The following is a 12,616-nucleotide window of genomic DNA, read 5'->3' on the forward strand; positions in this document are numbered from 1 at the left end:
GCGACTGCTTGTACACCCCGAACTTGAAGTAGTGCGGTGCGCCGGGCGCACCGTGGCTGCGCGAGCGCAGCACCTCGGCGCCGTCGACGAACACGGTGACGTTGCGCGCCCCCACGTCATGGACGACGTTGAGCCGGAGCCACCGGTCGTAGACGCCGCCGGCGAGCACCCTCCGCAGGTCATGGTGGGTGGCGCTCATGGGCTTGTCAGTGGAGTAGGCCCACATCCGGCGCACGCCGCCGGCGAACTCGTAGCGCGCGTCGAGCGGGACGTCGTAAGGCCTCTGCACAACGAACTGGGACTCCGTCAGCCTCACAGGGGTGAAGCCGGCGGTGAGGGGGTCGCCGGCGTGAGCCATGCCGATCACCACCGCGGTGCCCATCACAAGCAGAGTGCACAAGATGGAACAAGCCATCAAATCACTCGGGCACGCACGGATGCAGCCAGATGACCGGAACAGTTGGTCGTTGGTACAAGACGTAGGATCATGCTGTATATATAAGTGCTTATATAAGGAGTACGGTGACTTGGATAGTAATTAACGCTCACACGGTGGTGACTAACATTCATTCATCGGCCAGCCAGTGCATACAAACGGACAGAATCAAACGAAATACATTATTATTTTTCTAGACAGAAGGCTCTCGTCCGGCCTTGTTGCTACTCAATCAACAAGGAAAAGGAAATAAGTTGGATGATACAAGGCCAAAAGATGACCAAATGGAGCGGAAGGCAGCAGCTAGGGAAAGTTTCGAAGCACTTGACTTGAGTACTACTCCCTTTTGTACTAAATCAGTTTGTACTAAATCAGCGACAAGTAATATGAAACGGAGTGAGTACACTGCTACGCCCGTTAAGGGAGTAGGCCTTTCTTCTTCAGCAGAAACCGCATAGGCACTTGCCTTTCTCGCAGCCGCCGGGGCCTGGGAAGAGCTTCATGCATTCAGCATTGCACAGCTCGTCTGTGCAAGGTTTATCGAGCTCAATGTAGGTCGTTGAACAAAAGTCAGGCCGCACCCTGCTGCCCGGCGACGGTTCCTTGGCCGAGACTCCTGCAGCTGCATCAGGTCGTCGTCGACGGAAAGAAGATTCATCAGGCAGAATAAACTGACACAGAGTGATATGCAGCGAACCGGCCGTGATTCAAGAACCAAGAGACGAGCAGAAGGGACGCAGCCGCGTCTTGTCTCACCGTGGGTGACGAGCGCGCCGGCCGTGCAGACGAGCAGCAACACCGCGGCGGCGCACACCGAGTCCATCGCTCTTCTCTCCCGCCTAAAGTTGGAGCTGCGCTTCGAGTCTTCAAGCTCAAGCACACACTGGTTGTTGGCTAGCTTGGGGCGACGTACGTACGTACGGGATGGATGAGACGAAACAGACCAGCTGAAGCATGGCTGCACTTATAGAAGGGCGAGCGATGAAGGCAACGGTGGCAATGCATCAGTCAGGCGCACGATGGATGGGGGCAGGCGAACATGGCGTCTGGCGTGGAGAGGATGATAAGACCCAGCGGCCGGCGGCTTTACTCCGCGTTAGACCAATGTCTGCCCATTTTCAGCATGCTCTCCAACGGCGCACCGCGGTGGGAGATCGAGAACCGACACGTACGCTTTGCACCGGCCTCGGCGCTTTACTCCTGCCCACTAGCTCTTTCCGGTTTTGGAACCGGCTTTTATTATTACTAGCAAAAATGCCCTTGCGTTGCAACGGAAGAAAAATAATATGGTACACCCCTTTCCTGAAGCATGGCTCAGAACCCACCACAACTTTACTTCTTCTATTTGAACATGGCACTCCATGTAGAAATAGTAGCTAGTTCAAAATTATTCGGCCCATATACTATCTTGTTAATTCCTATAAAAATAGATTAAGAGTTAATTAATTAGTCAACCCTTTGAATAGTAATGCTCACCTTTTGTGATATTTGGATTGAATGGTGAACTTCAGAAACTCACCTCATCTCCCCTTCTTCCTAACCTATACCCCCTTCGCTAGTCTCATGAAGACGAGATCTCTGAAGAATCAACATAGTACTTGTACAAAGAAAATAGTTATGTACCAGTAGGAAGCAACAACCCTATGCATGTCTTCACTCTCATATGCCCGTGCGTTGCAACGGGAAAAAACAAATCATCGCATGTTCCAAGTGACCCATTGGTGTTACCACTCTCTTCGCCATCATGGTCATGTTGTCCATCTATTCATGACGAACACGATCAATCTCAGGTAATGAGCCTGATCGTCACAATCTAGCACACACCTTTAGCAATCCCATCATGTGCCTCGCAACGAAAAAAATTATCCCTACACCCTCCTACCAGAATAGAACACATCTAAGTTATGCCTACAAAATTGTTATAGTACAAAGCAAGCCAAATTTGCCATGCCTCTATGCTAGCAATTTTTTAGTTAAATTGAAAAATAATATAAATTTATTTTTAAGCTACCAAAACTTTGATTAGCTGTTACCACTGAGACAGAAAGTCTGGAATCGAGACACGTATTATTCAGTACATCAAAATATTCAGATTAGTGGTGTAAAGAAGAAAAACAATAAAAGTAGTCTTTAGAAAAGAACTACATGGTTCACATGGTGGCTCTATTTTTATGCATGTAATGCAGTACAAATTTTATCACATTTGCAGTAAGAGGTTAAAATTTCATGGTAGAGTCGACCTCTGAGTATTTAACTTTCTGTTATTTGTTTAATCCTAATGTAACGCATGGCCGCAACTTGAGTAATCAGACAGACATAAACCATGCGTTGTGAGCTGATAAAAAGAGCAGGTTGAAGATGCTCGCACGGATGTCCTCATGCCCAAAAGTGAATCGCAGACCACTAACCTTTTTCAACAATCCACCTATCTTCTGCTTTGATGGCTGGTTGTAACCATATTGAAACAAAACTGCTGATTCACTGAGCAGTTGTGGCGCAAAAAAAAGAAATATTTGAAAAATATAGGGTTTTGCTCACCGTTCGCACAGTATGTTGACTCCTGCTAATGCCATGTCCTTCATCGATTACATTAGACAGATTGGTAGTCAAGATCAATTTATCAGATTCGATAAGGTGGATGAATGCCAAGGGGAAAATAAATTATCAAGGAGAAATATTAATGGAAAGCATTCTCTGTAGAAAAGTGTCAGTAAAAAATTGAATTTATGTGTGGGTCTGCATCTGTTAAATAGAATTGAACAACAACAAAACTGAACTATTTATGTTGTGTCTTCCTAAGCATTCACATGCATGGCTGAAAATGCAATGATATATATTTGATTAAGAAAACGTATGCTCATAGTATAGAAAGTACACATACTTCCTATATTCCAAGCAGACCAGGAAGGAAGTAATGTGGATAACTTATCTTGTCTGGCAATAAATATGGTGCCAAGCCTTTAGCCCAATCATCTCATCCTCGTCCAATGTAGTGGTAGAATTGTGTGATACCCACTGAATAAAATAGCGCGCTATAACGCCGCTAATAGCACGCTATAGCGTGTAGAGAATTGTCTCGCTAAATCCTTCAATGTATAATGTCTCGCTAATAGCACGTTATAGCGCGCTATAGCACGCAAATAGCATATTTTTAGGGGTGACGCTATTTTCTGTAGCGCGCTATTTTTTTCATTGGTGATAACACACAGACACATCTTAATATAATTATTATCTGCATGCATATATATTGGCGTAAGTGTGGATGGCCGGAAAGAAATCCATACCTGAACATCCATGCTGATGGTCCTGAAGAAATCATATGCAGCTGCAGAACTTGCCATGCAAGTCAGAAAAGGGCAGCTCCTCACCCACACGCACGCGTGCACTTGATAGATCAGAATAAGATGTACCTGTGAGTTTTGAGTGATTGATCACCCCATGGTGGAGGAGCGAAGAGGCAGGGGATGAGCTTGAGTAGCAGGCGGCCGTTTAGAATTATACAATCCCCTGTTGTTGGATTCATGCTAATCTGGATATACACAATGATTGAGCGCCTTCGCTCAGGCTCGTCATCTCCCTCAACGAAGCAGGTAGACATGGAGACAGAGGGGAGCAGTCACTGCACGCCCCTGGAACTGCCGGTCTGTGCCATAGACAGCCCCGCTGCCGCAGTCCACGATCCGTGCGGCCTCGTCTCGCGGGTTGCAGAACCTCGAGACACGGCGATCTCGGACAACGATCCCACCAAGCAGTAGTGGATCACAGTACTGCAACAGTAAAACCTCAAAGAGAAACAACGATCGATCGATCCTAGCTAGAGCACCCGGTCGGAGAGCGACGACAGGCGGCAGAAGAAGTTGAAGCCGGCGGAGGGCATGTCGCCGCGGAATCTGGGGTGACGGAGGTAGAAGAAGCCCATGCCCAGCAGCAGCGCCTTGAACGGCACGGGATAGAGCACAAGCGGTGCGTACCCGGTGGCGCCAGTCGTGGCCAACTTCGTCGCCCAAATCATGGCGCCTACTTGGGCGACCGTGCGAGCGCCGGCGTACATCGCGTGTTGTGTCAGGCCCGGTTGCGAGGGGCTGGCTTTTTATATCGATCTTGAGCTGGAGACATGTTTGGTCAGATCAGGAATCTGCATCTGTTACGGTCCACGTGACGGAACCGGGCGGGATACATATTTAAGTTTTTACAGGCCCAATAACGTAGACCCACCAATGTTCCATGCACGTCGCCTCGTTCCAGAATTAGTACCACTTATCGTATATACGTTTTAAATTCAAACTGAAAGCGTAAATTCACGGAAAGAAGCGTATTGTGACGGTGAACCCGACAAAGTCAATCCGTGCTTTATTATTATTATTATTATTATTATTATTATTATTATTATTATTATTATTATTATTATTATTATTATTATTATTATTATTATATTATTATTATTATTATTATTATTAAAAAATTAGGGAGAGACTAGCAAAAGGGCGCGTGCGTTGCAACGGGGTTCAAATCAAGCTACTGAGATCATATAATGTATAGCCCACCTTGTTTATTCAAAATCAAATAAAACTGACCACTGGTTGCACTTAACAATTATTCATGCTAATATAATACATTTAGTTGATGGCTTACATGAGACAAGCTTGAGAGACAACAGTTTATTCCAAAAATCTTAGTTTAAATTTAGCATTTGAAACTTCCATTATTCGTAGCATAAATACAAATTGTGACTCTGTTTTTGTTTGGGATTTTCATTTTAGACCAACAATACATTAACCATTAAATTAGAAATTGTTCTTCTGAGATTAGTATGACATGTGACTGCTCCAGCAGAATACATAAACCAATTTAATTTAAATAACACAACAAACAATTACAAAAAACAGGTGGGCTGCTTAGCCATGTAATCTACGATCTGCCTTGAGCTGTACTGCAACATGCCCATGCGTTGCAACGAGAGAAATAAAATCATTGGCGTAATAATAATTGTTTAAGACACTCCATGGGTACATGCCCATCACTTCAATATGGTGAAGCACTAATAGCATAAGCAGTGAAAGCTTAATTTACAATTCAACTTTAATAGTGCCAAAAATAGTTACTAAGACATGCATTATTTCATACATAGATTTATAGCTATAGTGTATCTACTGCTAGTGTCGATTTTTAGCATGTTAATTGTAGTCTTTGTGCACAAAATAAGAGAGTTTTTTACTATACAAAATCTCATTGATGACATTTCCAACAAAATTTCTGCATTTTCAAACCTTATTTTTGCTGGTACAATTTTAAATTGAAGAAATCTAAGGAGGCTAATAATTAATTTAGGTTACCTCAAATTCATTCTTTTTCTTAGAGATATTGAAAATTTATTTTGTCATTGTGAGTTTATTTAATTTTCTGACACAAAGTCTATTTTTTACATGCTCTTGGTTGGTCATTGTACCCGAAATAGGATTATCTTTGTGGCAAAACAAAGACTCATGTGTATAGTTAGTTTTTTCATTAAGAGCAAGAGCGTCCTGTGCGTACGTGTACATCTACATTTTTTCTTCCCGCAAAAAAATGTACTACATTTTTTTGGGGTCGCGCTCATGCAGCTATAGCGGCAGTCTTCATCAGGTACCATGAAGATTGTCTTCGTCAGGGAAGACCCAATCCAATCCACCTCCACGTCTCAACAGCGCAGCGACCGCATGCCACAGCTCCCGCGTCCCGCACCGCCGGCTAGCAGCGCCTGCCGCGCCCTTGCGTCAGGTTGCAAGATGGACGGGTCATCCCGCCGCTCCGCCGTCAAACAAAAACCCGCAAAGCTGCCACAGGGCTGACTGCATCATCACAAACGGGTTCAAGCGGACACGCCGCATTGTCCGGCGGGCGTTGCAACATTCCGCGTATGCTCCGTCCAATGAAAATACAGAGTAACTCGTACTACCAGCCTACTCTCTCTGATCGGGAGAATCCACAAGCAGCTATCAAGCAAACTCTTCGTCACCGATTCAACGATTCAACTTGATTGCATGGAGTTAAACCGCATACAACGCTGGCCGTCGATGTCTTGTCAGGCGTCAGTACATCCCCTGTCCATCCTCAACAGGATCACATACCACTACCAGATTCAGATGCCCACCATGTACGCCTTCGCCGACGCCGGCTCCGCCGCCATCGAGAAGGGCCGCGCGGCTGTGCTCGCACAGTACTGCGCCTTTGCAGGCCAGCTCCTCAAGTGTCCCGGCAACGTGCCGGTGTGGGGTCCTAAACGACCGCAGCGTGCGTGCGCTCTTCCAGTCCTCAGTACGTGCCCAACCGAAAAGTCTGCGGCTGTCCGCAACATGGAAAGAGAGAAGCTGGTGGCGGACTGTGCTGCTGGTACCTGAGTTCCTCTGCTCTGTGTTGTGTTCGTCGCCAACAGCACCAGCGTCCAGCACCCCGCCGACCGACGAACCCCGCCATCCGCCGCGTCCGGAGCTGGCCTCCACTCTGGATCTGTCGTCCCCATCAACACAAGCCACCGCACCCTCCTGATCGCCAGTCCCGATGTGCAGCCGCCGCCGACATAGTCTACCTCGATCACCGCCCCGGCCCCTCCCTGCCTGCCTCTATGTGGTGTGTTCATCGCCGGCAGCACGAGCACCCTGCCGGCTGCCGACCGTCGAATCCCGCCATCCGCCGCGTCTGGATTGTCCCCTCCTTGCCTCTATGTTATCTTTTCTTTCTTTTTGAGTGGGATTTATCGGGTCTTTCTTGGCTGATTTTATTTAAAGAAGCGATATGGGACTAATAGAAATTGAATCTCATGCTATCATAGTACCGTGCAGCTGGCTACTTCCCCATAGATGGAAGCCGAGGTTGGAAGTTTGATTCACAAGTGGATTGGATTAGTTTTCATTCTTTTTCCGCCCTGACGGTGGCAGGAGCCGGCCATCAGGAATCGTTTTTCCATCTTGACGATGTGGCCGAGGCAGCGTGCGGAACATCAGGTTGAGGCCCAGCCTGTTGGGCGCGTAGCGGCCTTCGGACTAAATTTTCTTAGACGATGGATAAAAATTCCATAAAATTAGTACCACCTCGTTTATATTACGATTTTGTCTATACAAATCGTAAAAGCGTATTATGACATGAGAAGAAAGCGTATTATGATGGTGAACCCGACAAAGTCAATCCGTGCTTTATTAGTAGGGATAGATTACTACTATTTTTCAGCTTTTATTTTTTTTGTTCTTTTCATTTTTTCATGTTCTTTTTTATTTTATTTTTATTTTAAATTTCCCTTTTCCCTTTTTTCTTGAGTTCGAGAATATTTTTTGAAATCATGAATATTTTTTAATTCTCAATTATTTAATTGAAATCTAAATTTGTGAAGATTGTTTTCACATTCCTGAACATTCTTTGAATTCACGAACATTGTTTGACACTCTGTATTTTTTTAAACCTGTGAACATATATTTTTTGAATCGATGAACATTTTCCGAAATTGGGGAATTTTTTTTGAATCCACCAATATTTTTATTTTTGACAAACATTTATGAAATGCATGAACTGTTTTACATGAACGTATTTTAAATCAGGGACTTTTTTTTGAATCAATGAACTTTTTATGTAATCCCAGAGTATATTTTTTAATTCTTAGAACATTTTAAAAAAAGTCATGAACCTTTTTGAATTTGCGAACATTTGTTCAATTTCACAAATATTTTTTGAAAATAAGAATATTTCTTCAAAATTTTCGTCAAATGATAAATATTTTTTATTTCCTGAACATGTTTTCAAAATCATGACAATTTTTTTAATATGTTAAAAAAACCAGGAAACTTTTTTAGAATGCACAAATATTTTATGATTTTTTGATCTTTTTTAAAAGTTTTACAATTTTCGAAATTTCAGATTCTTTTTGAAATCCTGAATCATTTGAAGAAGGAGAACACAGAAAAGAAATAATAACAATAAAAATGAATGAATAAAAACTGGGGCCCCATACATGGGCCGGCCCAACTCCTCCCAGCAAATAGAAGCTGGCGCTAGCAATTCCTATTTAGCGCTGCAGGCGCCGGTTTGTACTGTTTTTGCTAACCGGCGCCTGCAGCAGCTACTCGCGGGCCGGCCCGTATTTAATCTTTCTTCTGTTTCCTGAACTCTACAAGAGAAAGAAAACTGCAAACAATTCGCTCAAAATAGGATTCGAACTCCGCGTAGTGGGTTACAAGCGATCGACGTCTAACCAACCTGTCCACCTCACTAGGTGTGATGACTTACACGTTTTTCATCCATTTCTCTTTTCCCTTTTTTCTTTTTTTCTTTTTTCACAGTCCTTTTCTTTTTTATTTTTCCAAATTCATAATTGTTTTCTTCAAATAGACGAACTTCTTTTCAAAATAGATGAACAGATTTTTTTGAAACTCATGAACGTTTTTTAAATTGATGAACCTTTTTCAAAATCGATTAACTTATTTTTCAAATTTGATGAACTTTTTTTCAAGATTGATGAACTTTTTTCAAAATTGATACTTTTTTTTTTCAAAATTGATGAACTATTTCCAAATCCGATGAACTCTTTTTCAGATTTGATGAACTTTTTTTTTCAGATCGATGAACTTTTTTTCAAAATGGGTGAACGTTTTTCAGAATATTCGGTGAACCTTTTTCAAATCTGGTGAACATTTTTCAAATTTGGTGAACGTTTTTTCAAATTCGCTGAACTTTTTCCATTTTTGCGAACTTTTTAAATTGGTACAAACCTTTTCAAAAATTGGATTTCTATCAATTCGTGGTTTTTGTGAATGCCTTTTCAAATTTATATTTTCTTTATTCAATAATTTATAGCGGATATATAATAGTACTATATGTTTAATGTTTGTGGTGACAGAGGTCAAATAGAGCTACTCCCTCCGTCCAGAAATACTTGTCATCAAAATGGATCGAAGGGGATGTAGCTAGATGTATTTTAGTTCTAGATACTTCTCTTTTTATCCATTTTGATTACAAGTATTTTTGGACGGAGGGAGTATCTCCTTTCGAAGTCAACAAACCGTGCTTGGTCGAGTGGTTTGGTGTGCTTGTCATTGAATCATGCGTCAGGAGTTTGACTCTCACTACTCCCTAATTACATGACCTTTTTCCCTTCGCGTTTTGCACTTTTCAAATTGCTGGGCCGGCCGTTGCACATCGCGTGCGAGCGCCAGCAACGACAACTGGCGCTTGCAGCACTGAATAGGAGGTCCCGCTGGCTCTTCCTCCCTGCCCGCTGCGGAGAAAAAGCTTGAAGCTGCTTACATGGACCGACCATGACTTGGCCCATTAAGACTACGATTTTTTTTTCTGTTTAGCTAAAAAAAGGTAAAAAATATTTTTCAAGGTTTTACAAAATGTTTTCATAAATCGATTCTAAGAATTAAGCATATGGCGGAAAATTAAATGAAACGTATAAATTATATAGTATAGTATATAATAAAGATTCTTCCCATGAAACAGATGGCGCATAACACGACATGACATGACACGACGAGAGAGCCAAGATGGGATTGGCCCCCTTGCGACAAAGTAAACGAAACATATAAGAGGTGTATATGTTGGTAAGCGATCAACATGGGACAAGACTCACGTAGTTGGTCGTGCACTCCGCGGATTATCTCCCTTCTTACATGGGAGGGAAAGGACTCGATGACGCTCCAAGATCAGTGCCCCAATGCCAACCGAACCCAAGATCAAAGGGTTGCATCGTGTCACCGCCGGAGTAGCCGGCACTGGAGGTGGTGCTTGCTGCGTTGTGGCTACCAGAGTAGCCACTACAAACAAGAGCACCGAGGTCCCCTCCGGACCTCACCATGTCAAGCCAGCCCTCCTGTGTAGGCGGCGACTGATATACCGCCAGAGATCCCATGTCCATGTTGCCAGTCATGTATGGAGCCGGCGGCCGTCCGTGAAGTTTGGCGGTGCGATCACCGATGCCCTTGAGGAGCATTTCTACCTTCCAGGCCATGCTGATGAGCTCCTCAATGTTAAGGCCGATGAGGCTAGGGAGGTTGCCACACATGGCCTTGTGCAGGAGGATCTCTCGTGGTCCCGGCCTCGCGCCCGAACTTGCGGAGCTGGTCCCGGAGCTTGTCGATGCGCTCGCGGAGAAAGCCCTCCTGGTTCATCATCTTCTTATACTGCTCTAGCTCCGGCATGTTCTTGAAAATGTTCAGGATTTTCACCGCCCCGACGTGGGATGGGAACACCTCCGGCACCATCTCGCCCTCGTCGTATACCAGCACGCAGGCCCTGACGTCACACAGGATGGCCAACTCGCTGGCCTTCTTCATCAGGCCTCTGTGGCGCTTCTTGAAGGTACCACGCCGGGTTGAGTCATTGGGGGTGTACTGGAGGGTCACCTTCTTGCGAGCCATTGCCGACCGACCTCCAGCAAGCAAGCATGCAACACAAAGTTAGCTTGTTTTGGTGAGTTGAAAACATGGGTGGAGAGGTGGTTTTATAGTGGAGGACCGGCCAGGATGAGGAGGTTGGAGGGTGCCAAGAAATGTTGATATGATAAGAGATTACTGTTACAGATATGGATGGGATCGCATGATTTAGTGCTTGTTAATGTGATCGAATAGCTAGCACATCTTCAACCCCGGTCTTAATTGTGCCAATCTGTTCTTTCGCATCCACTTAAAACTTTTAACTTTAATTACACGCGCATAACATAGGAGATGCTAGCTAATAGCTTGATGAACACATCATCACACCACGGATTTTTGTTCTGATTAACACAGAGATGCTCGTAAGGGACTTCCCTACGTACATTTACAACTTCAAGTATATACGTCGATAAGTTGATGCATGATCACATTACAAATCTTCTTTTCACATAATTGCTCAGAGCTAATCAAAATGTTCGACAAGGAAATACTACACCATTTTCCATTATAAGAAATTCAATATAAATGTTGACCCTATGATCATCAAGATTCAAGATCCACTATCAGAACCATATATAGTCCGTGTGTATAGAAGTTCAGAAAGGCATGTAACCTTGTGTTATTGTAATAAACTGGATAAGCTATAGGAGTATTCTCTCTCAAGTGTCAAGGTGATGCATCTTTATTAATAAGATATGCTTGTTTTAGCTGATATTACCAAATTAAGTTTGTAGTTTAATTTGATCCAAAGTTAGCTGCTTATTCAAATGTGTATGTCGCCCCATTGTCAATCCATTTACTTGTAACCATGTTAAGAAAATATTGATAATTTGCACGTAAATTATCCCATAAATGCAGGGATAAAGTAAAATTACTAATTTGCAAAAATATACACTCTATTAAACCGATTAATCATGCATGTGTTGTGTGACTAAAGTTCTGCCAAACTTTCCAATATGTGAATTAAATGTGGTTCCATATACCCAGGGTTGGCAACAGTTGCTCGATGATCTCATAGAACGGTACTTGTACTCACCAACACGTTCAAACAAAATATGCAAGCAGGCTCATACTAAAATGCTTAGACTTGCATAGTCCATGGCCAGTAGCTACACACTCCCTCCCTGGTAAACATGCACGCCACAGGGAAATTAATTTATTAGTGGCAAAGCTCCGAAGAGGAACTCTAGCAAATTTCTTAAAACTTGCGAGCAATTCCTTAGCAGCGTTTGGTACATGAATTGACCGTGCCATGGTGTGGTTAGGGTCAGGCCCTCATGAGGTCATCAAACTTTATATTTCTGATAGCGAGGCTACGTAAGTAATATACGTAATTTCTCGCAAAAAAAAGGCACATTTCAAAAACTTAAAGAATTCAGAACAAGTTTGCAAAGTCAGACTCTGTAAAACTACAACCTTCATATCTTTCTTGCCGCCCCCCTCCCAATCACGCCAGCACACTCCCTCATCCCTCCGGCTGAGCGAGCTTGCCACAAGACCCGTCTCGCCCGACTAGACCGTGTATGAAGCTCCTCTGCCTCAAGTGCGATCTTTTGTAAGATGGTAGGGTGCTAAAAAATTGTGGCAGGCCACAAGTAAGGAAAAGAAGCCTACACTAGACCAAGAGAGTGTGGTTATGCCTAACAAGTGGTGTCGAAAGGTGTGATTTTCATGGGAACATGCCCTTAATCATGGATGGTTTGACTTATGAAAATAATATTATAAATATTAATTATTAAAACATAGGGCTCCAACGTACATAATAATACCCTCGCCAAGT

General features: G+C 43.6%; 1 long non-coding RNA gene and 1 pseudogene across 3 annotated transcripts; both read right to left on the reverse strand.

The window, feature by feature from the left end:
• Nucleotides 1–527: 527 nt before the first annotated feature.
• LOC123077711 (uncharacterized) lies at nt 528–4,479 on the reverse strand. 3 transcript variants are annotated; one of them, XR_006436786.1, is made up of 4 exons: nt 3,847–4,479; nt 1,956–3,761; nt 1,193–1,854; nt 528–1,058 (listed from the first exon to the last, which is right to left on the reverse strand). It is a non-coding gene; the product is annotated as an uncharacterized lncRNA (long non-coding RNA). The 3 variants fall into 3 exon arrangements; XR_006436787.1 differs by having other exon boundaries at nt 1,956–2,880; nt 2,975–4,479; XR_006436785.1 differs by having other exon boundaries at nt 1,956–4,479.
• A 5,591-nt stretch (nt 4,480–10,070) lies between these two features.
• Nucleotides 10,071–10,821, reverse strand: LOC123076180 (agamous-like MADS-box protein AGL80; annotated as a pseudogene).
• Nucleotides 10,822–12,616: the final 1,795 nt, after the last annotated feature.

Source organism: Triticum aestivum, chromosome 3D (assembly GCF_018294505.1).
Source record: "Triticum aestivum cultivar Chinese Spring chromosome 3D, IWGSC CS RefSeq v2.1, whole genome shotgun sequence".
Classification (NCBI taxonomy): Eukaryota; Viridiplantae; Streptophyta; class Magnoliopsida; order Poales; family Poaceae; genus Triticum; species Triticum aestivum.